General features: G+C 38.8%; 1 protein-coding gene and 1 long non-coding RNA gene across 4 annotated transcripts in view; one reads left to right on the top strand and one right to left on the bottom strand.

Moving 5' to 3' along the window:
• MBNL1 (muscleblind like splicing regulator 1) overlaps positions 1 to 2630 on the bottom strand; it is a 192583-nt gene extending 189953 nt beyond the window's left edge. For 2 of the 3 annotated variants that reach the window (XM_050966031.1, XM_050966029.1), the window contains exon 1: positions 2123 to 2623. The gene's annotated coding sequence lies outside the window, so the exon portion shown is untranslated. Of the gene's footprint in view, positions 1 to 2122 lie in introns of all 3 variants that reach the window. The other variant, XM_050966018.1, reaches the window with a different exon arrangement.
• Positions 2631 to 4325: 1695 nt separating this feature from the next.
• LOC127057305 (uncharacterized) lies at positions 4326 to 25080 on the top strand. The gene is made up of 5 exons (XR_007776054.1): positions 4326 to 4488; positions 12879 to 13085; positions 17619 to 17803; positions 21095 to 21302; positions 23950 to 25080. It is a non-coding gene; the product is annotated as an uncharacterized LOC127057305 (long non-coding RNA).
• Positions 25081 to 25449: the final 369 nt, after the last annotated feature.

Below are 25449 nucleotides of genomic sequence, written 5' to 3'. Positions count from 1 at the left end.
AGGGTCCTAGAACCTGAAAGCTTAATTGGGGAGTTTTCTGTTACTTTCTGTTTATTTGATGTCCTTATTATAAAAGCTGACGTAATCACTTGAGGAAAAAACCTTGCTAACTGCATGCTTCCAACTAAGTTACAACACTGTTTATACCTGTGTCTTGAAGAAGCTTAATTTAGATCTGTGCCCTTTTTTTTTATATACCATAATTACCCTTTGTCTAGAAACTGAGGCAGTTTTCTCACCTTTTGGATGCATTATTTTGAAGTAAACTAATTGGTCTCATTTCTACAATATGAAATCTGGGTAGAACATTTGACTGTCATTTGTTGTGTCATCTACATATTAATATAAATCAAGAAATATCTAGTTGTTAGATGTAACTAAGATGGGTATACCATCTTATTGCCAACATCTCTAAAGTTGGCAACTATTCTGCTCCAGCTTATCACTCTACTCATGTGTATTTTTGCTCACTCCCCTTTAATGCCCCATGATGACTAACCACCGCCTTTGTATCCTTCTTCCATCCCTGTCTCTCGGTCTACTTCAATGCAGTCCTGCACACATTTATTACAAACTGGTATAAGAACACATGACTCACCTCATTTTTAATTCTTTACTTTTTATCCTACAACAGAATACTAGGAGCTTTAGAAAGACAAGACAAGGTTCCTATTCCAAAGAGTTTACAATTTAAATACTTCATTGCCCATGTTTTTCTTACATGACGCCAGTGCTGAGGTGTCTACACTGATTATCTCTTTACAAATCTATTCAGCTTAAAGAGTTAACTATGACAATTAAGATTTGATTTTCAGCAATGTCTGACCAGCACCCATAAAGCAGGTTCTTAGATATCTAAATGACTTACACTGAATCTGCAAGTAACTGGTGGCAAACAGTAATGAATTTTTTTTAAAGTAGTAAAATATTTAGACAAATGTCCACTAGTCTACAAGCATATAAATGAGCAAAGTGCACCCTGTCAATATTATAGTGCATAATAATGCTATACACTATATCCTTTGGGTTCTCTGTGAAGGTGATTTCTTTATTATTCTTTAATTAGTGCTGGAATTCAGCTGTCAGAAACAGGGGGTCCACTTCCATTTCGTTTGACTTCCCGTCATGAGAAGTGCAAGAGTTCAGCCCAGGTGGACTCTGGCTTCATTCCAACACAGTATTTAATCACCAAACCCTAGTGGGACATTCATTGGCAGTGAAATATTTCATACCAGGAAATCAGGAGCTCAGGTGCCAAGGGATTAACGTCTTTTTAATTTATATTAGATTTTACAAATGTACTTGGAACAGTATCTACATCTCATATCAACTCCTGCTTACCTTATTCCTGCCACTTAATCATTAGGGTCAAAAGGAATGGTGAGCAGGATTTAACCCCATTATGAACAGGAGGAATAAAATAACCCTATAATAATACCTCAAGGCAGCTATGTTCTCATCCTAAATATAAAACTATACTTCAAATACTACTACTAAGTAGTAAAAGTGGAAACTATTGTGAAACAGTCAGCACATCAGCTTAAACACATCAGAACACTTGCTTGGAGAGTTTGAGAGAAGTAAGATACAAGGGAGACAAAAATAATGCTCAGAGAAAAAGCCACCAAAATGGTTTCTTGCTTGTTTGTTTTAAGCCGGGATCCTTCAATCAGATCACGCAGGCGGCCCCAATGCCTGTCCAGAACCCCAAATGGATTCTGCATGGGTGCCCGGTTCTGCCCACAGGAATTAAACGGCAAGAGCAGGACTTCATTTGCAAATAGTATTTGGAAAATATAATTTAAACAGATTATCCACAAGTAAAATTTTCAGTTCTGATATAAAAATGAATATAAGTTTATAGGTAGTTATAGTCTTCACATCAAAAAAAGTTTCCTTTCTAAACAGATAGTGCCAATTTCTTGTCTCTGTAATATATTATTATTAAAATCTTCAATCAGTTAATATAAATCACCAAGATGCGAAATGACAAAGTTCCAGTCAATACAAACAGTCCAGAATTACTGACTTCCAGAATTACTTACTAAAGCTTAGTAGAGTTTTCCATAATTCTAATGTCAACTTACACAATCAAACAAGCATGGTAGAGCTCAGTTCTTACCTGTTTTGCCTCAAGTGTAGGTTAGGTCTTAAAGCTGCTTAAATAATACAGTGACACAGCCACCACCACTACCTCGAAGATCTCTGTTCTGCTGTGCACTCTGGGCTAATTACAACATTCTTTCTTCGCAGTAGAAGGATGGTGGCCTTGCTAAAGGGGAAATAGTGATAGACCAGAATAATTATGCTTCCCCAATCCTATAGGTTTAAGAATGTGAAATAAGCTATTCACATTAGCATACAGTAGTAACCATGGCAACTGGATGTGGTTTGCATTTGTATTTTTTAAAGAACCAAAAATTACATCCAGCTATTAAAAAAAAAAAGACACTAGAGGAAGTACTTTTGTATTTAAAGCCACATCCCTAATTAAAGCAGCTACTGTAACTTAACATGTACAGTTCACATTAAAAGAATGATCTCTTGGTCTTGTGTTTTAAAATCTACCAATTAAAAATGTTTAGTGTCTAGCCTAACTGCTAATCTGACGACTGACATCTGGTCTAAAAGACAGACTTGCCCTGCCTGGCAAGAAGATCAACAAGTGTTCCTGGAAACTTGGTGGTGATGGTGGGGGGGTTGTTTGTTTCTTGTCCTCAGGTCTTGTACTTCCTTCCTCTTGAAGAGCTGTCTGTTAGCAACCGATAAAGCCTTGCAAAACTGAAACTGCTACTATCTACTTCAGCCACCAACATCACAGGGCAGGTGCAAAGTCTTAAATATGACAGACTATTGCAGGCAAAGCTACATTAAAACCTCTTTTGTTATTTGTATTACAGCTACTATAGTCTTTGGGCTCCCTGCACAAATGACAGCTTACTTCCAGTGCAAACATTTGTATAGCAGCCAGATTTGAGACATTATAAAATTAGCTGAATAAACTGATCATCACTCTTATGAATTCACTTCTTGAATTCTACATAGGGTGATCAGATAGCAAGTGTAAAAAATCAGGATGAGGGCGAGGGGTAATAGGTGCCTATATAAGAAAAAGCCCCCCAAATCAGGTCTGTGCCTATACAATCGGGACATCTGGTCACCCTAATTCTGCAAGACTTTTACAAATAGATGGACAGCAGCCTAATGAATTACTGGAGTTAACAAAATTAATGCTTCCACTGTTCAGTCTAAAAAACATGGAGCGATGTGAAAACTATTGTTTCTTTGTAAACGTGTGCAAATATTTATTGTTTACTTATAAAGGGGAAATAATATGTACAGGCAATCTAATGTCTTTGGCACTAAGTAGGTTTATAAAACTACAGACTTTTTAATTAAACTCCAAGTGCAAGGGGATGTTACCTAAAATGATGATGCTCTGCTGAGTTCGAGAGCAAGGATACAGAGTACAATAAACAATCACTCAATGACAGAGCCAGATGTTGGCCTCCTGTGGAAAAATCTGGAGAGAGGGAAGTGAGGAAGGACCACTCCATTAGGAATTTTGTGTGGTTCTCCTTGCTATATTTCCTCAACATTCTCCCATCCAGTAGGAGGGATTTATGGCCTTGTAGGGTAAGGTGAAAGTGAGGGTGATTGGTTTGCAGATGGCAACACAGCTGCCAAATTCTGATCCTCTTGCATTCTGCAGTAGAGTGTAGTGGTGGCTGGATCTTTGCATCTTAGCATAGCTCTGAAGATGCTCAGCACTACACATATGCTTATGGGGGAGGGATAGCTCAGTGGTTTGAGCATTGGCCTACTAAACCCAGGATTGTGAGTTCAATCCTTGAGGGGGCTATTTGGGGAACTGGGGTAAAAATCTGGGGATTGGTCCTGCTTTGAGCAAGGGATTGGGCTAGCTGACCTCCTGAGGTCCCTTCCAACCCTATGATTCTATAACCTGAGGTAGAAAACACTTCCCACAAACACAGAAGGATGGTCTTTTGGTTAAGGTACTAGACTGAGACCGAGGCATCTGGTTCAATTCCTGCCTCTGCCACAAACTTCCAATGTGACCTTGGGCAGGTCATATCTCTCTGTTCCTTGTTGTCCCATAAAATAGGGATAATAAAACTCACTCACTTTGCTAATCTTTCCTAATTACACTGGCTCATGATGGGACTGTCTCTAATTAAGGGTTTGTACAGTGCCTACTACAATGGAACCTTTGGCTGAGACTCCTTAATTGCTATCATACAAATACATCAATCATCATCATAGCCAACTATGTGGCTGTTAAACCATAGCCTCTGCCTACAAGCTCTTGAACACAATGACAGGAAGACCTGGCACATGCTTGGTCTCCACAGCTGAATATAAGGGGCTGTGCACTCGGAACGTAACTCCAAAACAGAGCCATCACCTGCGTCAGGCAAATAGGACACCAGCTGAAGTTACTTCACCCCATCCACAGATACGATAGAGGTGAGCAGAGTGTAAATACCTAAGCGATAAACTAGAAAGGGAGGCAAGGCTATTACAGAGAAGGAAACAGATGCCTAGCTGTCCTCCTTCAAGCATGCCAGGTCACAAAGGTGCTTTATTTTTATTTCTCTAGTAGCAGTATAAGGACCTGTTCTTTCTTCAGATTTCTGTGTGTCTCTCTCCCTAGCCCTCCCATATCAGAATGCTGGTTTGTCATATGAAGGTTCATGCACATGAGCTCCCTGCTTGACCATCGAGGGTATAAGATACCATAATAAAAAGAATATTCAGAATGAAAATCCATAATATAGTTCAAATTTTTCCCGCCATGCAGACATGTGCCCACGTACCAAAACCTGATCTCCTGGCAGAATGTGTTGATTGAAATCTGTTCTTTTTTTAAAAAATTGGGTTTAGCTGCAATAAAGAATCATGTTGCTACAAGGACTCACTAAATGCAGTCTCTGTAATTAGAAGAAGTCAGTTCATCCACCTATTTAGCCACAGGACTCTGCAGTATTGGTTACAGCAAAGAGTATGTACAGAGTTCCAGACTGATATAGCATTGCATAAAACATACCAGTAACTGAAAAGGGTAAGAAAAGCCTGCAGGACTTCTTCACTGTGGATATGGCAAATGCTCCTCAGTTACACTAGTGCAATTAGTAACTTCCACAGAGTTACTCATTTAGTCATTCATATAAGATACCGGATTTAGTCCTTCATAACCAGCAAAACTGAGATCCAAGATATAGGGCCAAAAACATGGGCTATAAGACATGCCACTTCTGCCGCATCATTTCCCTCTTTCTCTGGTGCTCATAGAAGCAGTGCCTTAGGGGTTGCACATGGGGAAGGGGTCAGGAAGCATATCCACGTTGTTACTAACTAATTATGATTTGTGCAAATCCACACCGAGTCGTGGAAACAGCCTGGGTGGGTATTTGGGGATATCCAAGGGAAAGTTTCCAAAGGAGAGTCTCCAAAGGAGAACAGGAGAAGAGAAATCGGGGACAAATCACCTTCAACAGAACTCCATGAGGGCCCATTTACTTTAAGAAAATAAGCTTTATTTTAATCCTTGCAGGTGGTTTGAAGCTTTCACCGAATATTTTGAGTGCTAGGAATGCCTTACTTCAGGTGGCTGTTATCAAGAAATTATATATAGTAATGTACAGTAGAAATAAATAGGCTTCTTCACACAATGTATTTATAATAAATGTTTGCTCTTATTTCACAGGTAGAGGGGTTTACCTGTAAATTCCAAAAGGATTAGGTGTCCAAGGCAATGGTTTCTTCAGGAGGTGGGAGGTTCAAAGTATTAGATTGTTGGCATCTAGTATTACACAGTTTTTCTATTTCACTGTTGAAAATCAGATGATGTTTTACAAACTGGCATCCATCCAGTTACAAAGCCAAACAAAAATTATTATTAAAGCTATATGTTAGGACCTTTCAAAGAAGCTTGATAAAAAGATGTTTGAGTGGCAATGTGGTTTAATGGTCAGAGCTTGGATCTGAGTCAGCAGCCGTGGCTTTTGCTCCTTGCTCTGCCACACTTTGTGTCCCCAAGCAAGTCAAAAAACTTCTCTCTGCCTCCGTTTACTGCTATTTACAAGGGATGATGTTAAATATTTCCTATTTAAGTTGTGAGACGTAATCATTTAAGTGAAACACTTAGATATCCCTTGTTATTATTGATTTTGTGAATGGGCTAAAAACAGTACATAGCACAAAGGTAAAGGCTGTCCCAGAAGCTTGCAGTCTAAAAGACAGACCACAATGAAAAGTCCTAAGAGGAAATAATGTAGATGGTGGGGGAGGGGCAGATGGGTTTTGTTTTATTTTAAATTATTATTATTACTTAAACTTTATTTTTCATGTGCTTTTCAAAAGGGGATTGTTAGGATGTATTTGAACGAGAAAAGGGTGTTGACTTGGATGAAAAATACAATATACTGTGTATTGTTTTATATTTATATCACTAAAAGCTTGATTACTTTAACTGTTAAAGTATCTTTGGCCATGCTTCTTATTTCTGTCACTGTGCTCTTGTGAACAGTGACATAGTTAGATAGATGCTCTTGGCCAATTTTTTTGCTAGCATAACTCCACTGACTTCAATGGAGTTATATCAGCAGAAAATTTGACCCTCTGTACCTACCATTCCACTAGGTATATTGGATTTGCTTTTAAGGGCCTGATCCAAAGCTTGCAGATGTCAATGAAAGTCTTCAGTGGTCAGGATCAGATTCAAAGAGGATAATCTCTAGGTATTCTAACAGGCCTGGTATAAAAGGAGTTAATGAAAGGCAGCACTATTCAGAATTATTTAGCCAGCTCCATAGCTGGTGTAATTAGGCCGATTTATACAAGCTGAGGATCTGCCCTATAGTACAGACTTTGGAAGAGAGTCATACTATGAATTTAGGGTTTGACTCTATAATTAAATATGGAGGGTTCTTTCTTTTTCTGAATTAAGCTCTCCTTTTATAGCACTCTATACTACTAATGAAGAGCCCTATTAAGGTCAAAATATATGCAGCCCGCTGGGGTAGGCAAATCCTAGAAAGCTGTATAATCAGGCTGAACTGCTGAAGAGGCAAACTGGACTGATCTGCAATGACAAAAAATCTTAAATACCTGGAGTTGCTTGCAAAGGGGGTATGGGCAGCTGATGTATGTCAGCATCTCAGCATGCTGCTCTTATCTCAAAGGACAGTTCCAAAGATGACATGTTCGTGTCTAATCTTTTACCTTACAATCATTGAAAGATAACTAGGCCACCAAGTTTGAGATTTCCTTCCCCCTACCCATCACTACTGTCTGGTTCAGTACACTCTTATCTTTCCCCTGTGATTAAGGTACTACACATTGCCTTGATAAGTAAGGTATGCCAGCACAGAGGTTCAAAGCCACTCCTCACACAGGTATTCCCATGGTTTTCAAGGAGCATGCATTTTTCAGCATGGATTTTGTCTACAAATAGAGCTGTGTTAATAACTTATTTTTCAATTCAGTGGCCGAATTGATAAAATTCAATTTGTCAACCAAAAACAATTTCCCCCCTCTTTTTTTTGGCAAACTGATAAAGTAAACAATATTTTGTTTCAGTTTGAACAAAATGTTTTGTTTATACCAAAACAAAAGATTGTTTTATATTTAATCTTTTAAAAAATAATACTGCAGCAAAATTCAGAAACAGAGAGGAGTTACAAATTGAAGAAAATCACAGCATGTTTTTCTTTCTGCGTTTTTTATTATTTTTTTTTGACCAAACCAATTTTAATTCAACCCAAATTCACGAATTGTTTCAGTCAATCCAAATCCACATTTTTGTGGGGAGAAAAAGTTTTGCGCAAATTTTTTTCACCCAGCTCTAATTCAAGTGTAAAATTCAAGCAGTTTGGAACCACTGAAAAGTCAGCCCTTCTAGATTTTCCCTTCTGTATAAATTATCTTCCAGTTACTCCAATTGGCTTGTCTTGTTGGTAATTTTCTGAAAAGTAGGAGTTTAAGAAAAGCAGTTCCAGGAAGTAGATGTTCACATAGATTAACAGATTTAAAGCCAGAAGGGACCATCTAGTTCAACTTGTCTGTCCTACTGCGTATAACAGGCCATAGAACTTAATCCATTTACTCCTCTATCTATTCTAATAACTTGTCTTTGGCCAAAGCATATCTTTTCAGAATTGCATCTACAGGAGTCTAGATCTGCAGACTTCAAGAACTTGAGAATCCACCACTTCCTTTCGGAGCTTGTTCAAATGGTTAATCACCCTCACTGTTAAAAATTCAAATTAGAAATAAGGCACAAATTTATCTGACTTTAATCTAACAAAGAGAGGCACAACAAGAATCTCAGGCTGGAAATTAAAGAGCCCTTTAATCCCTGGTATTTTCTCCATATACAGTTCATACCAAAACCCAGCATTGAATCAACAGAGTTTCTAGAAGTGCTTGTTAAATACTGCAGCTCTCATGAGACTATATCCTAGAAGGGTATCCATAAAATAAAGTAATAAAAACAGCAATTCCAGAACACAAATTGGGTTATCAACTACTACTTACTTAACAAGAAAACAAAGAGGCTGACCCTGCAAATCTTATCACAAGAGTAAAACTTACTAATGAAAATAGTGCCACGAACTTCAACATTTCACACATGAGAAAAGATTATGTGCAGGGGAAAGTCTGCAGGATTAGGGCCTTGACTACACACACGGCCCTGTGATTTAATTAAACGGCTTGTCTACACACGGAAATTTCCTGGTACAGCTACCTCTAAAATTATACCACTATAGTTATACCAGTGTAACCTTCCCTGTGGACATTCTTATTCTGGAATAACACTACCCACATGAGGGATTATATCAGTGAAACTGTGATGGAATACACCCCTGTATTCATTTCACATACTGCTGTAATAATCTTTGTACAGGGTATGCCTTGTATCATTTGACAACTTATAATTTGCTAGTCAGTATTACCCTGATAAAATATGCATAGAAATAGTATAAATGGAGTTGCAAGATTCCCCTGTATGATGCTATTAATACATGTTCCAAACCCCATAACTGCACCCAGCAGAAGTTGGCAAACAAATCAGTCCTAAACAAAGGAATATGTTCTTGCCTTAATTTGCACTTAACAGGAAATAGAGTCATCAAGCAGAAAGGGAAAACAAAGGAAGCTCAAAGAGATTGAAAAAAAAATTAGCAGGGAACATCCTTCCACATAGATTCTTTGTCTTTTGGTTCTCAACTGGAAATGTTTAAACTATAAAAAGGAGGGTCAAACACACCAATGCACCCCTGTCTGTCTCCCTGCCCATTGCAGTCTCTCCACCTGAAAAGACAAAGGAAATAGCTGCTGGACTCTGGCAGAGGGGTCTGACTCAAAGTGTTTGGTCAGTAATCTGCTAGAAGCATGCAGTGAGAAAATTTTGCTTGAATCTAATATAGTTTGTGCAGTTAGGCCAGTGGTTCTCAACCTATTTACCATTGCAGCTCTCTATGAGTTATGTGGCTACATCCATACAATATATATACACACTACCTGTATTGCCCTGAGGATGTCATATAGACCGCAGCTATGAGCAGATTGGGCCACGGGTTGAGAACCTCTGAGTTAGACACTAGTAAGTGTTTTATCTTTATTTTTCTTGTAACTATTTTGGACTTTTATGTCTCATTACCTGTATTCATTTAAAACAGTAAAACAAGTTCATTAACTGCAAAGAGAGATTTTATCTAATCCAGTGTGTTTAAGTTAAAGTGTCTTGGCAACTGTATTTGAGATAATAGTTTAGTGTATATTATTCCCCTAAAGGAATAATGAACTTAATATATTTGGACTGTCTAGGAGAGGTCTGGGCAGTAAAAAACATACATTTCTGGGGGAAATTATGGGACTGGGAGTGTGCTGGGGTAACCCAGACTGGTGAGAGCCAGGGTGTGACTAGCAGGCTGCAGTTACACAAACACATCTTGGAGTGATCTGTATGCTGGTGGCTGTTTGTGAGCAGTCCAGTTTGGGGGCTATAACAGCAAGGCACCCCAGGTTCCAGGGCAGAGGTGACACAATCCCCCACTGGTCTGGATTCTACCCTGGTATGTCACAGTCTCTTTAGCAGTACAATTATACCAGCATAGAAACTGATTTAGTTAAACTGGTACAACCTCCTTGTGTGGACACTCTTACATTGGTTTGAGTGTTTTAAGCTAAATCAATGTGAGACATTCAAATCAATGTAAGAGCATCCAGACAAGGGGGCTGTACCAGTTTCATAGGCCATGGAGTAGGGGGGCCACCTGTGTCATGGCCTAACCACTTTTAAGCACTGAGAGTTGCCACCTTGCCACTTTTTGACCAGCCTACCCAGTTTTTTTAAAGGCCTTGTGCGTTGCCAGTTGCAATGTTCACATTTATAGGAGGGTGGAAAAAAACACAACCCCCCCCGGCACATTGCAACCAGACACCATAAACAGCAAGCATGCCAGTGACACCAGCAGCCATGCAGCAATCTTCTAACTACAGCACGTAGGTCACATGGCTGGCACAGCACCCAGCTTCCACTTGTGTGACAGGCCCTCAACATGCCAAAACCACGGTGGCTGAACCTCCTGCTCCTCTCGGTGCCAGGGGTCAGAAGCAGGACAGACGGACCCAAGGTTCGCCAGCAGGGAGGAGTAAGGACAAGGCAGGAGTTCCAGGCAAGAGATAGTAGGGGGCCCTCCTCAATGGCTCAGGCTCCTGGGAGAGGGTAGGGTAGGGGTAGTGACTCATGAGGGAAAAGGCAGGGGCTTATGTGTCAAAGATCACAGGGAGGCTTCCTCTACCTCAAGGGCTGAGGGAGGCTCCTGGGACGAGGTGGGTGTAGAGCCTCATGGGAAGGTAAAAGGCAAAGAGGCCTTGAGCTACTACTAACCCCCCTCACCTGCACTGCCACCTGTGTGTGCATGGGGGGGGCGGGGCACCTGAGAGCAGAAGAAGAGGATCAGACTGGTGGGGGCAGTGTACTGTATAGAGCAAATCTATGATCCCCCAACCACACACACCCACACTTTAAATGGCACTCCGCAACTCCTGAATTTAATTCAGTTTCTAAACCAATTTAGTTAAACCAGTACAACTGTGAGTGTAGACATATCCTAGACCCAAAGATTTTAAAGCTCTTTGATACTAGATTGTCAGCTAAAAAATGAAAAGACAATGTAGTGGTGCGCAAATTATAGCCCATGAGATAACTGCAAGGAGAAATAGAGGGGATGGGCTGGTGGGAGGAGGGAGAGGAAGAGAGGGGAGAGAAATGCCATCTGTCCCACAAACTGCAGCCCCAGAAAGGTGAAGAACTTTTATATTCTGACACACTAATCCAATCTAATCATGCATCTCTGTTTTAACAAGATGTGACAAAGTATTCCTGTCTGTTCTGCCCATGCCTCAAGCCCCGTCTCATGCTACTGTCTTTTAATGAAACACAACCCTATCTATTTAATGCAGTTATTGTAAGGGACAAAATTTCTTTTAGATCAGGAATCTGTTTAAGTCACGTCTTCTGACTGGATCCTGAAGATCCTTATTTAAAAACAAACAGTGCTCTCTCACCCCCCTTCCTCAATGTATACATGCATGCACCTATTTAGATATGTTACATTCATTTCTTAAGAAGAATGTAATTAATAGCTATCCTGTACTATTGTGGAGTAATTTTCACCTCCAAGCACAGATGGGGAGAGAACAATGAGGCACTGAGTAGGCCTTACTGAATATTTTTCAGGAGTGTTCTGCACCTGATTTTTCTTTTTCCACAGATCACATTTAGCCAGGTTTTATGTGATTTAATTCATTTAGCAGAAGTCAGGATTTGGTACTGTGGGCATAGCATTTCTTACCCAAGCAGACTTACAATGTCTTCAGTGGAAATTCACCTGAGAAACGACTGACTAAATCCCAATCAAGAGCTTCACATTTGGCCTTGTGTTCGTGCTGAAACAAAATCTTTGTTGCTTGGCAGCCCATCAGTGATTTCTACATGTTCCTCTCTTGAAGTCATGGTGCTCTGTTTGTGACCTGTTGCTGTGGAGATATTGTATCACAAACATAGGGGCATGATTTCAGAAGGCAAAACCAAAACAAAATGAAAAACAAAACAAAAATCAGCAAAAGCAACTCCTGACCAAGAACAATCCTTTTTTCATGCAAATATCATTAATAATTAATACTGTGAGGGAAAGGGAGTAAGGGAGAAACCGATAGGGTGTTTTTTAAAAGTCATGTGACTATGCTTTAACAGTCATGTGAGCATGATCTTTTTATATGAACACAACAACATGTAAAGCAGATATTTGTGAACTCAACAGTTAGTGAGATGTACAAAAGCAAACTGATATCACATATTATATTGATACCCTCAGGTTTGTTCCATCTCATGGATCTAAAGAGACTGAGATGTTCAGTCTATAAACCACTTGGTCAAACCTCAAAGATTAGATTTCAGTGGATGTTAATCTTTTTTGTAAATCCCAGGGTCAGAAGGCCAGAAGGTGCCTCCCCCACCCCCCATATAAGGAAGTCAAGCTCTTGGCAGGTATTATTTTTATAAAATACAATTTTGCTTACCTACCATTGCATATAGTGTGTTGTGTTGCATAATCTGGATTTATGTTCTGATTTTATGAATGATAATAATTTGGTAATGTGAATGTATTTATGAAAGGGTATATGCATTGTGTAATACATACCCTTCACTGGTCACCCTGAGCTGATAGTTAGTGGACTCTGGCTGAGAAAGGAACCCATATTCAACTATGAGACCTGCAAGGCTCAACCCTGGGTCCTGAGTTGCTCTGCATTTCCTATCCAGAGATTCTGATCCCTGTGCGTAGTTGACCTTGTGCGACTGGACTGGCTGCAGCAGAGATGACTTTGTGGGACTGGACCCAGTTGCTGGTGCAGTTGACTTTCTGAGAACAGAATGGGAAGCCGCAAGTCAGAGCAGGACATAGTGGTACAAGATTCGCTGACAACTACCAGAGGGCAACCACCCCATGATGCCTACTTGACCAGCACTGAATTCATGAATGAAGTTTCAGGTACATGGGGTTGTCTTCTGAATAAGAATTCTGGGCCTCAGTAGTTGGGCAATTAATAATTAGGAGTGTGGGACTGGTTATAGCCCAACACATTGCTGGGGTTTTGCTATTTTTTTAATGTAAATATATGGTAATTATGTTTCCCCACATAAAAGATAACGGTGGTTTTATATTCTCAGGAAACACCTGGCAAGATGACCAAAAGATTTAAATTGCAAGTACCTAAAGCTAAGGAGAAAGTTTTTAGGTGGGGGCTTGATTTACTTTATTTATCTTAGCAAGGATTCCCCCTACAGAAGTCATGGGTCTGACCCTAAATACTGTCGTTGATACCTGGCAGTATCACCGTAGCATCTAGGAGCCCTAGCCTGGACCAGGACAACGACTCCAAGATCATAAGCAATATCTGGAATACAGAAAGAACTACCAAAGGTTGCAAATATCATGTTTATTAGCTATCTTATTTCTGAGGAGTAACTCATTATTGCTTTTGTTAAGAAAATGTGATTGAGTCACACAAATATAATGCATAAGAATAATCTTCCTTATAGAGTTTGTACAGTATGAACAGTATAACTGGATATTATCTGCACATACATGATACTGAAAACTCTGAAAAAAAAATTTAATTCTGAACAAAATAGAACCTAAAACAGAGCATGGCACATCCCAAGCAGTAACTAGAAATAAAACTGAAAAATTCTGTAGGGAAACACAGAGTATGCTGAAGACAATAAGATTTAAGCCAGTTCAAGAAGTACCAATTCAAAAGTCCAAATTAAACAGAAAAAGGTCAACAGCATCAAAACAAGGTCACATTATATGCTTTCATTTTTCTTCATTGTGTAAGTGGCTTATATTCTCCCACATCTCTTTTTTTTTTATTATTATTTTTGTTGCCTCGCAAATCAGCAGTAGCAACTATCATCACAAGTTGACTCTTATGAAAGCCAAATAGGTGATACCTTCTGAATCCATCTCCGAAGGTTACTTGGCCAGAGAGGGCTAGGAAGCTCAACATACCTGCGATACAGTTTGTCTGTCACCCCCAACATCCCTAATTCTATTGTGTGCCTCCTAAATGACAGCAAAAAATTATACTCTTTCAATATTCCATCATTATGAAATGCACAAAACAAATCAAAAGCTTCAATTCTTTAAATATTTATTTGCTTGACATAATCCCTAACTGTAATTTCATGGTCTTTAAGTATTGTGTATTCAGTTTCTGTGAGCAACAAAAAAATTACTGTGATTTCTCTTTCTTACCTGGCTGCTAATTTACATCACTACTCATGTAACATGAACTCATTGTCTACGTGTCATAGCATTTTCCAACCTACCTATTTGTTATCACTCACATGTTTCAAAAAATTACTTGTCTGCTAGGATTGTTATACCACAGAATGATGTCTATATGGCAGATTATCTCATTGAAAGTTGACTTCGGGATATTCTTGCTAATATCTTCCTTGAAAAACAAATCAAATTCTAGTGCCGTAAGTCTTAATGCTTATAAACTGTTATATAATAATATATCATTTATCGTTGGACAGTGTTAGCAGTGAAGGGCTTTGGCATACCAAAAATATTTTAAAATTAACATTTCTGCTACCACAAATTTCTCAACCCCGGAGCCTCTTTCCATTTCCTGAAGCTCTGCTGTCATGGTACTAAAAGCAATGACATGGCCTTGTTAAATTGTTTGCTGTAAGGAACATAATTTATGAGTATAACCAGCAGCCATGCATGAAAAACATGCCCACAGTAGTGTACAAATTACTAGACAAAAGTGTTTAAGATAGGGTCATGGTTAAGGATATATTGTCCCTTAAAACATCTTCAGAATATGTTATAACAATGGCAAAAAGTAGAAATTAAGGAAACATAGTTAAGTTTCCTCACGTCTAGCACACTTGGGGGAATGTGGAGGGAGCACAGCTGGGAGTTTCTCGAATATTTGAATTTAAGGCCAAGTCCTCTGAAGCGTTTAGCATCCCCACTGCCTGATGAATTCAATAGGAATTGGCAGGCAGTGAGCATCCTCAGGATGCTTCAAGCAGCTTGCAGGATCAGGACTTTAACTGGAGAAGGGAACCAAAGCCCCACACATGACTCAGTGGCAACTAACTTTGTCTGTTATGCGATAACTTTTGGATACCACTTCTGATCAAAATTTCACACCGTTCCAGGCATCACTGTGCAAAACCCTATTGATTTTGGTGAAAACTGGAGAAGCCCAATTTCCAATGGTGGAAGAGGAAAATCAGTCCCACATGATGCCCATTTGGTGCTTTTCTATACTATTTTCTATACATTTTTGTACCGCTCATCGCCGTAGTATTTGAGCACCTTCCAATAGCGCATTAAGCAACATGACTACACATCTAGCACCTGTTTTTGCGTGTGCTTGAGGCAGAGGAATCTCTCTGGCACCCCCTGCTGTCTACATATATCACAGACAACAATATACTGCTCAACCCACCTCAGTAAAGAAGAGTGCCGCACGCTAGTACCTAAGCACCTCATAGAAAGCACCTCATGCAGGCTCCCATGAAAGGCCATTTTGATAATGTTGCGCTTATGACCAATCCTTAGGGTCTGGATTTTGCAGCAGGATGGGAATCCTTACTTAAAAATAGACTCAAAGACATTCTGAGTCTGGCCTTACACAGGCATGCAAGTTGGGGAACACAAAAATCCTTTGACCTTGTGCATCCCCACACAGAGGACAGAGAGAGTTCCAGTACTTTGGCTCAAGGAGTGAGGATTGATCCAGGCTTATGTCAACAAAGCAGTTAGGAAGGAGAGAGATGATGGATGACCCTATCTCCCTTTACCCTTGTCAGTAAGCCTGGTCCTAGGTGTGGGGAGAACATGTTACATGGGTCACCATTGCCCAAATTCCCCCAAAAGAATTCTACCAGCCTTGGACCCACCAGGGCAGTGCTGTAAAGGGACAGTCTAATCCACAGAATATAAAAAGAAACAAATTAACTTCTCTCTGAAATATAGGACCCATTATCTAAATGATAAAAGAAATTCTTCTTTGAATAAAGAAGATATTTCTGGACTTAAACACAAGAAAAAATGTTGCTGGCCAGGTTGAGGGCAAAATACAGAAACCAGTTCTATATCTTTTCACTTAAGAAATTAGCTGATATCTTTTGGAAAGTGCAGATTAACACCACACTACTTCTTAGCTTAGACAAAGAAGAGGGTGTAACCCAATATAGGTTATATAGAAGCTTAATATTCAGCGTGTGTATGTGTAGGGGAGGGCATGTGAGAGAGAGTGAGCATGCACAAGCATGGAACAGAGAGAGATTATTCACATGATAGTAAAAAAAAAAGGGAAGAACAATTATGTGTTCAAATTACAAGTTAATATGTTGAATTTTCAGTGTTTTTTTTTTCTTTAAACAGTAAAAAAAAAGTAGTGCTGCACAGCTTCAGAGTTAATAATGTAACTTGATTCGGAATGAAATAAATGGTCAGAGCTAAGCAAATATTCTTTGTAACTTGTTTGTTTTCTAATTCTCTTCCCTTGAGAGAAAAAAAAAGCAGCCTATCATCACCAGCATGAAACTGAGCCTGGACTGTTCATTTTTTTTCTGTTCTTAATAGATAGATCAATGCTCTTAGTATTTTCTTTTAAAAAACCAAACTGAGTGCTGTATGCTGGTCCAATTGCTGATTCCTGCTTTTTAAATAACAGTCTATATGTATTCTGTCTCTCTCCACTTACGCACCAATAATTAACAACAATCAGTTAGGGAGGCTTGTTTGGTTTGTTTTTTGTTAAAAAAAAAAAAGAGAAGAGACTCCTTGATTTAATTTGGAAACTATTATCTGAATGACAGGAAATATGGGAAACATATGGATAATCTCTTTTCTCTCCAGTTGAGAGATAAAGCATCCCTTCTCAATCATTTTCATCTCAATGTTTCAAGACAACAGCTTTTGTCTTCCTGCTCCATCTCATGTCAAGCAGACCCAAAATTAGGAACAAAGTTTTCCTTGCTTGGTAAGTGAACTGATAGCAGGAACCAGTGATTTTATTTAAAAAAAACCCAACAGAATTTTTAACACTAATTTGGGGCAAGTAATTAAGTAATTTTTGCAATGTCCACACTCTCATAATTCCATGTGCCGAATACTTATATAGACATCATAGTCATCAGCTATACCATGGCTATCTGCACCTAATTTATTACAGACTGGGACTCAGTTGTGGGATTTGAATCTTATGAAACCCATATGGTCAAGGATGTGATTTGTTGAAATGAGAGGAATGTGTAACTTGTGAATATTTGTAAAGAGCTCTGAGATCTTTAGATGGAAAGCATACTTTAAGGTCAATTATTGTAAATACCACTGCCCTCTTGTGATTGTATTTTAGAAGGTAAATTGCTTACTGCCACTGATACTTATTGGAGATTTTCTTTTAGCTCAAGTGATATAGCATTTGGAGTCAAAGGGCTTGGGTATACTCTATGTACAATTTAAATAATGACTACTGTTGTTTTTCAGGACATGGATTCTGAGCTAGAGGGAGCTTTGCAGGAACTGACTGAAACCGTTCTTAACAGCTAATACTTCTAATCTGTTTATACTTGACTACTTTATTCCTTGAACAAATGCCATTGCAAGTGTAGTGTTTAAAAGAGGCAACCAGCCTTTTTTGAGACATCTATTTCTTCATAATACTGGAGAAGGTAAGTAGAAGGTGAAATCAAGATAATGTGTTTGGTCTGATATTCTAACTAAATTGGCTTGTGAATTCCAAGCCACTGAATTTTTCTATTTTGTATTTATTATTTGCTGTTGCAGTAGTAAATGTTCAAGGCTTCTGTTAATATTAAGTTGCCATGAGAGAGACTGATAAGTATACTAAGCAATCTGTCTCTTAGGTATTTATTAGTATCAAAACGACAGTATCTGACCCATCACAACAGCTAGCTCCCATCGGGATACCCTTTTCAAACTGCAATATTGTCTGACATTTCTCTAAAATTATCTCTCTCTGTGTCATTGGGACATTGAGGGTAATCATTTATGAGTGCACCATGAATCCTAGAAATTCTAATACTTTCTGAGAAATCATGATTTATTTCTTTTAATTTCTCTGAAATCCCAAGGACTTTAAACAAATGGATTGTCAAACAAATGCATATTTATTGTTTCCTGAGGAATAATGTTTAGTTATTACAACAGCTCTGCTGCTGCTAGACTTCTGAAGAAAGAGCTTTTCAACCATTTAGTGGTCTCACTCTCCTTTACATCAAAGCTCCTTTACACCGCTCTGGCAGTGCAATTACATACTGCTGAATTGAGAAGCCTAGAATGATAGATATTAAAGATGCTATCCAAAAATATATTAAGCAATGTACTCCATCCTGATGCCAAGAACAATTGTTTCCTAGAGTACACTTTCAATTGCTTTGTTCAGTCTTGTCTTAGATGTGCCAAATGATGGGCTTTTCATGACTTCCTTGAGGAGATTACTCTACATTTCAGTACATCTTACTCAGGAAATATTTCCAGGTATTCAGTCTAAAAGTTCCTTTTTTTAGTTTCACCCTTGTGCTGCTAGTTTTCCCCCGTTCAACAATTTACATAAATCTTCTCCATCTTTGATGTTCAAATCTTTCATATACTTTTAGATAGCTTTCATGTTCCCCTTTAGTCATCGCTTAGCCAAGTTAAATATTAACTCCTGTAAACTTTCCTCGGTCCTGCTAACCATTATCTTTTTTTTTTCTGGCTCTTCTCTGATCTCCCTCCAATTTGTTAATATATTTCTGGTTCTGTGGTGCCTAGAACTCAATATTCCAGCTACCCTTCCACTATAAGTACAGAGGAGAAACTTTCACCTGCTTACTGCCACATACCCTGAGAATGCAGCCAAAAACTATGTTGGCCTTTTTGGCTGATTTATTGCACTGCAAATAAATATCTAACTTGCTGATTACTATCAGCCCTGTTATCAGATCTGTTTCAGAATTGCTGCTTTCCAAACCAATGTAGAAAAGTTGACTCATCATTGGCAAGGCCCCCTAATGGCCAGGAGTGTTACAGCAACTGTTTTCTCACTATAGCCCCTATTGACTGTTGCTCCACTCCTGCGGTGGTCTGCCTCTTCTCCCGATTCGGCCCTCTGTCTGGGTCATGTTGAAGTCCACCCCTTCTCAAGCAATAAAGTCCAACAGACAAGAATCCAACAAACAATTCTAAGACTTTGTGCCACGTCTTTTGCCTCTGACTTGACCTTTATGATGATCTTTATACCCTTCTCTCCAGGCTCTGAATTGCCCTTCTCCTCTTACATCAGGGGGCATCATTCCACCTTTCCAGTGGAAGGTAGGGAAACCCATGCCCACCGTCTACACTTGATTCCAATCCACGGATCCTGAGATGAGTAGCCAAAGTCTGCTCTGTTAGAAACTTTGCTGCTACCAGCTTGGACTCCTGCCATTAGCCTTTCCTCAGGTCTTTCTCCTCGCCCCTTCCTGGTCTCTTTGTAACAACCAACACTTCCCAGAGCTTCTCTCCACAGATCCGATTCCTACCCCTGTCCCAGGGTCAGCCACAGGAACTTGCTCCAGTTCTGTATCTTCCCTCCTCTGGCTTCCTCCTCACCCTGCAGGCCTTCCTTCCAAAAGTCTTTCCTACTACCCTACTTCCCCAAAAAGTGACTGCAGAGTGATTCTCTTTCTCCTTGGAAGTCTCTCAAGCTTCAGTTCCAAACACCCCTTAGGCTTTACTATTTCAGCCTCTTGGGCTTTACTGCCTCCTAGCCCAGGCTTCACTGCCCCTGGCCACCCAGATGTCCTTCTGGCTCAGTACCCTCTAGTTCAAGCTCCAGGCTTCAAATCTCCCAGGCTTCTCTTTTCTTCTTCATTGATTATGCCTAACAACCCTCCAGGTGCCACCTAATGGACTCAGGCTCTGTTAACCCATGGTTAAACAGTGTGGTGTTTATACACCCCCATCACAGTAGGTTTCTCTTTGCCATGGACTATCTGTGTCTGATCATCTACCCTTAGATATATTAGTTTATGTTTTTCAAGTTGAATCTTAATTTGCTACCCTCTCTATGTTGCAAATCTTCCTGGCCCCACACACAAGTATTCATTAGTGTTTGCAGTATCTACCCAGTTAATATCGTCTGATAATTTCATCAAGCCTCCACTTCCAGAGCATGAATAAATATGTCAAACAAGGTTGGATCTAGCCCACACTACTGTGGAACCACACTGAATATCCACTGATAATTAGCCATGATTTATGGTCCATCATTCCCTTTTTAATCTATATGCAAGTTTTCATAGCCATAGCAAATTACATGTATTTTGCAAGTAGGATTTCATGAGATAATATCAGATACCTGAAAAGAATGCAAATATAATTGTTCATTATAAAACACTCATTGCTTATTGCTTATGGGTCCATTTTCCCCTAATACTTTAGTATTTTTCCTTGTCTTAATATTTGTTCCATTATTTTACTAGGGACTAGAATTAAATTTACTAGAGATAAGGATCATTTTTTCCTTTTTTCTTTCTTTTTCTTTTTTCTTTTTTGTTTACAGTTGAATATTGGTACTATATTTGCTTTTCTGCAGCCAAGCACCTGCCCAGTTCTGCATAAAATTTCAGAAGTTACTGTTAATGATTCAGCAGGTTCACTGGCAAATTTCCTTAACAGACTGAAATGCACATTTTCCAGCCCTCCTGATATGTTTCTGATATGTCTGAGTTTCCCAAGTATTCCCTCCATATCTCTTTAATATGGTTAGCTTATTTTAGAAGGTCTTCATTACATCTTTTATTTTTCCTGCTAAAAACAGATTGTAAAAAATGTCAGTATCTCAAAGATTTCAGAGACATCATTAATTTCATATCCTTATCTTTTTATTTCCTTAATCCCTTTCATTAGCATTAATCAGATTAATCCCAAAATTTCTACTTCCCTTAATGTCTTTCCTCATGTTTCATCCATCACAGTTCATCGATGAACTACTGTGATCGCTAAGGCAGAAATTGGCGGAGACAGCATTTAGGGCCACTGTATCAACAATGGAGTACAAAAGTTAATTATACAGTCCTACTAAACCATGAATAGAGTGGTCTGAAGACTGACCTATACTCTTCCTTACAGCCACCTGGAATTGCCCAAGGTTCTTCAGCCTCCAACGGCAGACCATCAAAAGAGGTAAAAACATGCCTCTCAAGCCAACACTGCAGGGGATAATGGTTCATCCATGACAAGGGTTCCCCCAGTGCCAATCTCATTCCAAATACAGAGTAGCCAGTTATGTGAGTTGTGCCAAAACCACCTAGTATGGCCCCACAATAAGCAGGACAATCATGAAAACAAACTGGTCCAGAATAACTATCATCTATGTGGACACTGAAGGACTCCTGCCATCATCACAGAGAAAATAACTGAAATTACTTATTGGTGAAATGATAATAAACGGTCAAACAATGTTTCACATATGTATATATTTCCACTAGAGTTAGTTCAGAGTGCAAATGGAGGAGGGAGTGGAAAATTGCAACAAAAAAATCCACTAACATTTTTCATCCCCACCCCCTTTCACATTTTCTAATGGTTGGAAGTTTTTTGGACAGCTCTAATTCTTAATGACTTGCCTGGTGCATGCCGCTGCAAGCCTACTATGGCTTTTTCTGCCAAATGGATATTCCAGGCTAGCAATTAAAGTTTGGTTACAGCATTACGGAACTTTTATGGGCTACAGAAAACATTTCCTCAACCTGATGCATTTCCCATATTTGGCTGCATATTTGTCTTTATTGCAACTTAAATTCTCTAACAGAAGTGGACAAATATGGATGTGTAGACCACCTCTTGCACCACAATATGTAATTCTGAGTTGCACACATTTAGCCTAGTTTTTGCAACTGCAATTTCATAAGAAACTCTTAAAGAGAATTTTGGCTACAACATAGCAGAACTAGTTTAGGTAACAAAGAGCTTGGTAGACTCTTCACCAGCATTAGTTACTAGAGAATATATTCTTTGGTAAACTTCATGCATACACATCTTCACTTATCCTAATAAGTAGCGGATAGATTAATTCTTAACAGAGTCTCTGGGTTGCTCCCAAGTACTGACTTAGGTTGGCGTAAATAACATTCTTTTCAGACATATACCAAATCTATCACAAAAGCTTCACTAGGTTATGTTAATTAGAGATAGCTTCATAGGCCCTTCTAAAAAGGAAATATCATCAGCAAGAAAAAGAGAAAAGTATCTCATGCTTGTTTCTCTTTTTATGTTCATGTCCACTAATCTAACAATTTAAAATTTACAGCCTTCTTCAGTCATCCGGTACATTTAAGCCAAAGCCCCAGTATAAACAATATACTCTACAACTGCTGAACAGCTTTCATATGGCTACTAAATAAGGGAAAGAATATTACAAAACTATAACAAATATCAAGCTATTTACCCATCCATTTGTACCAAATTCATGACTCTAGCATTTACGCACCTAAAATGGTTACAATGAGCCAAATCCTGGAGACCTTATTTTAAAAAAAAATAAGTTTTAATATTCTCCAAGAAATAAATGAATAAGGGATTCCAAGTATCAGGCCTTCGATATCTGATGGGTAGAAAGTTCATTGCAATCAACAACTTTTAGCCTAGCAACAAATGCATGATATTAGATAAAAATATTTTCTGTTGTCATATTTTATTCAAATTTCCCCGTGCCCAAAAGAAGTTAAATACCTATTTTGCATGCCAGGAATATCCTCCTGTTAATTATAGCAAACAAAAATAAATGCAATTATGTTCTTATAATGACTTTTTAAAAACTAAAATAAGATGAACACTTACTTGAGCAATAATACTAATAAGCCATCAATGCTGAAAACAAAAGTCTTCTGTTGGTCTATAGGACAATACACACACAACTCCATGTGTTCCCTGGATAGAATACTATGCAATTTTTCCAGAGGCTAAAACATGCCAGAGTATGATGAATCATATCAGATAATTTGGGGATTTTCTTCATGCTCTAATAACTTAATTTCATTTAGAGTCTCACTCTGGCATTGGATAAATAAAGTACTTTTGTGCCCCAAATGCCAGAGATTTTTTTAAAGTTATTCCTTAGCGAAAATACTAGGCCAATAATGGGTGACAACATACATATTTAGAAGTAAATGATCTGAATCAACATGCTACAGTCTTGTTAGGTACCTCTTTGACATTATGAGTTACCGTTCTGAAAGTACCCTCAGAAATACAGCCTGCACCTTCAGGCCCCCTCCAGGAAGTTCTAGGGTCAGCCATGGTATCTCTGGTAGCATGGCATTAATGTAGTTTTTCTGCCATAGCTAAGGAAGAGGGGATGAACATGGAAAATCCTTGGAGTCTGACCCAGTGTGGGAGTACATTGCCTCTGCATACAGATGGCCCTGGGCTTCAATAAATGCCCTGGAATCTGTGCAGCTCCCTGAGGACACAACAGGTCACAGGGTGGCAAGTCCTGCCTTCCCTTTCCTATCATGGATGATGTGGCAGGACCTCCACATGTGGCTCTTCAAGAAGACTCCTTCTCCAGATCCCTCACAAGAATTTTATGACAAGAAGGGTGATCTGGCCCCATGTTAAGGGACAGCTTCCTCCCTCTACAGCTCTTCCAGTTAAGAATAGGCAATAGGCCTTTAACCAATAGATGTACAGGGGCAAGGTGGAGGAGGCAGGAAAGAGCGTACTGCCACCTTCATATTTAATAGAAGGCAGGATGGGCTCAGAGCGAGGGCGGTCCAAGGGGAGTAGAAATGACACAATATTGCATGTACCTTATTTCCTCTTTCAACAGGATTAGCGTTCAGTTGCCTAACACCTGTGTGGCGTTGTCTGGACACCTGGCCTCCTCCCCAACTGGCAGATGACAACCCCTGAGAATCATTATGCATCAACCATCATGGAAGCTGAGCTGCACTCATCCTGGTGATCTCCTGAGGACTCAGAAGTAAATGTGTCCTGATGTTGCAGGGAAGGAATAGGAAGAAAAAGATTCTCTATTCTCTCTCTCACACACACACACAGATCCATGCAGCCCAGGGCACAATATGGCCCACACTGACTAAACAGCTATACTTTGGATTTCACACCTGTATTGAAATGTAAAGTTCAACATTTCCTTCTCCTGCCCATTCCCCATTACAGTAAATACAAAATTTAAAAAACTAAATACAATCATGTCTGGTCAAATATTCTGACTTTTTATTTGTACAAGTAAAATAAGATGCTGCTGTGTACTTTAGGGATTAAATAGACTTTTACACTGTAATTAGAGTGTAAGTGACAAATAATTTAATAGCCACATTTATAAATTAACAAAATACTTCATGATATGACATTGTACCCAGCCAGTTATTAGTCACTTCTAATATTGAAGTAAAAGTATTCATGCTGCTATGTTAACAATAAAATAAGTAAATGTTATATTCTGTTTAAAAGCTCTTGCATTTTATCATAGTGTTTCCCTGGCTTCATAGGGACCTTATTTTTATGTGATCCAAAGCAACCGAATTTTACAAAGAATTTTGTTGCAAAACTGTCAACTGCACTCTGAAAAGTATGTAGCAACTATTTCTATATACAGCATTTTCAAGAAACAAGATGTTTGCTAATAGATCTTAACTATAATTTACAATACAACAATAATCTGTGTACTGATTTTGTTGAATCATTTTAACAGTGTTTTATTGCCTTTTAACAACAGCAGAGTAAGTGTAAGTTAATTTACTATAAAAGACATGGCATTTAATGTATAGTAAGACTAAAGGAACTTACACAATAGTATATTGCTAGTAAGCATAATTCTTGTCGACGAGGAAGACTGACACTAATGTCAGAATTAAATTGTAATCTTAAAGTGAAAAAAAGCCTGTAGTAAATTATAATGTAATTTCATTTTCATGTACAGAACATAAATGTACTTCTAAGTAACCCAAGTATTTTAAACCAAAAGGAATAAAGAGAGAATACCATATTTTTTTAATGTGGAAGTTCAAAAGGTGTCATGATAATAGCATTATCATTCCAGCTAAAGAAAATGCTACATTAATTTACATGTTTTGTATCTATTGTTTCACGCTCCTTCTGTCAGATCTGGCAGAAACAATTTCTGTTACTCTCTCATTTTAGCATTTCAGCAGTATGAGCCAGCAAATGAAATTATATTCCTTCCCTTTTATGGCGCTCTGCACAGTCCTGGCTTGAATAGGAGAGTTTTGGTAGATTGTGATGACTCTTTAGCAAGCTAATGTTGAACAGCTTAAGTTCCTGTTACAAATGTTTTACCAGGCTGAAA

This window comes from Gopherus flavomarginatus, chromosome 8, assembly GCF_025201925.1.
Source record: "Gopherus flavomarginatus isolate rGopFla2 chromosome 8, rGopFla2.mat.asm, whole genome shotgun sequence".
NCBI lineage: Eukaryota > Metazoa > Chordata > Testudines > Testudinidae > Gopherus > Gopherus flavomarginatus.
Note: the sequence above shows the minus strand (reverse complement) of the source record. Positions and strands in the feature narration are given on the sequence as shown.